General features: G+C 32.0%; 1 protein-coding gene across 1 annotated transcript in view; it reads left to right on the top strand.

Annotated features, from left to right (window-relative positions):
- Positions 1 to 1,798, top strand: part of LOC111087819 (helicostatins-like) — a 17,791-nt gene that overhangs the window by 14,329 nt on the left and 1,664 nt on the right. The window lies entirely within an intron of this gene.

Genomic DNA, 1,798 nt, shown 5'->3' with positions numbered 1-1,798 from the left:
TTAAAGATAAAAGTTAGTGTCACTTAAAGAATCAAGTTAGTGTCTCTTAAAGATAAAGGTTAGTGTCACTTAAAGATAAAAGTTAGTGTCACTTAAAGATAAAGGTTAGTGTCACTTAAAGCTAAGGGTTAGTGTCACTTAAAGATAAAGGTTAGTGTCACTTAAAGATAAAGGTTAGTGTCACTTAAAGCTAAGGGTTAGCATTCATAAATTTCCTACACATCATATGTCGCTATCCCTTGAAAATATTATTTATTAGAATATTTCGACAGATGCTTGGTTGATTCACGGGCACATGCATATTTTCAACAGTCATTACTTCTTTAGCTCATATTTATAAAACACTTATATACGTAGGAAACAAAACATAAACTCGAAGGAGTTAAGAAACACTATATTTGATGGAAAATTAATAAGTTTCATTTGTATTTACTCTATACATTTATAAGTCAAAACAATTTCTGGATATGTTGTTGTTTTTTAATGCCAAGCTAAACAATGGGCTATCTGCGTTCTGTCCACCGTCTGTAATCGAACCCTGGTTTTTTGTGTTGTAAGTATGTAGATTTACCGCTGATCCCCATGGGTGAGATTACTAGACAGAAGGGTAGCACATTGAATTTACTCTGTCCCCAGGTTTCCCTTTGCTTGTCGATTATGTCCTCCCCACCACACATCAATGACTCAGCGGTAAGTCTGAGGTCTTATAACGCTTAAAATCGAGCTTCGATACTCGCAGTGGGTACAGCACAGAGAGCTTGTGCTTAACAACAAACAACTTGTATCACCAGGAACAAAGAACGAGTGGAAATTTTAACCTTGTCTCTGTAAACAGAGAATGAGTCAAATAGTGTCATTTTTTTATTATAATTACGGCACACCACGGCTACATAAGAAATATATATATAAGAACATAATTTTAGCATGAGGGCCATAAAAGTGATTTTTCAATAAATAAAATAATAAATATTAAACGCTGATTTTCTCCAAGGTGTAAAGCACTTCTCAAAATTATCTCGAATAATAGGCTTAACTCACACCCCCTTAATTCAAAATAAAATATTAATTTGTTTCCAAATTAATTGTTGACTACAAAATAAAGCATGATAGAGCAGTGAAATCAGATAAATACCTGAAAGTTATATATTGTTATATCATCCTAATAGTAAAAAAAAAAGCATCATATAGATGTTTTAGGCCCACATATAAGTTTGTTGTGCATAAAAAAACGTTGTTAATGGCCCAAAAAATATGGCCTCAAAACGTTGAATAAGCATATGTGTGGGTCTGCAAACGTTGCGATATTTATTTATTTATTTCAATTTTACTTGTAAGTTTACGGACTTCTGATTAACTGCCTTCATATTTCCATGTTTTGCTTTATTACTTTAGAATGATTATCTGCCTTCATATTTCCACGTTTTGCTCTATTACTTTAGAACGATTATCTGCCTTCATATTTCCATGTTTTGCTCTATTACTTTAGAATGATTATCTGCCTTCATATTTCCATGTTATGCTCTATTACTTTAGAATGATTATCTGCCTTCATATTTCCATGTTTTGCTTTATTACTTTAGAATGATTATCTGCCTTCATATTTCCATGTTATGCTCTATTACTTTAGAATGATTATCTGCCTTCATATTTCCATGTTTTGCTTTATTACTTTAGAATGATTAACTGCCTTCATATTTCCACGTTTTGCTCTATTACTTTAGAATGATTATCTGCCTTCATATTTCCATGTTTTGCTTTATTACTTTAGAATGATTAACTGCCTTCATATTTCCACGTT

This window comes from Limulus polyphemus, unplaced genomic scaffold, assembly GCF_000517525.1.
Source record: "Limulus polyphemus unplaced genomic scaffold, Limulus_polyphemus-2.1.2 Scaffold2695, whole genome shotgun sequence".
Lineage (NCBI taxonomy): Eukaryota > Metazoa > Arthropoda > Merostomata > Xiphosura > Limulidae > Limulus > Limulus polyphemus.
The sequence above is the reverse complement of the archived record's forward strand: the minus strand, read 5'-3'. Positions and strand labels throughout refer to the sequence as shown.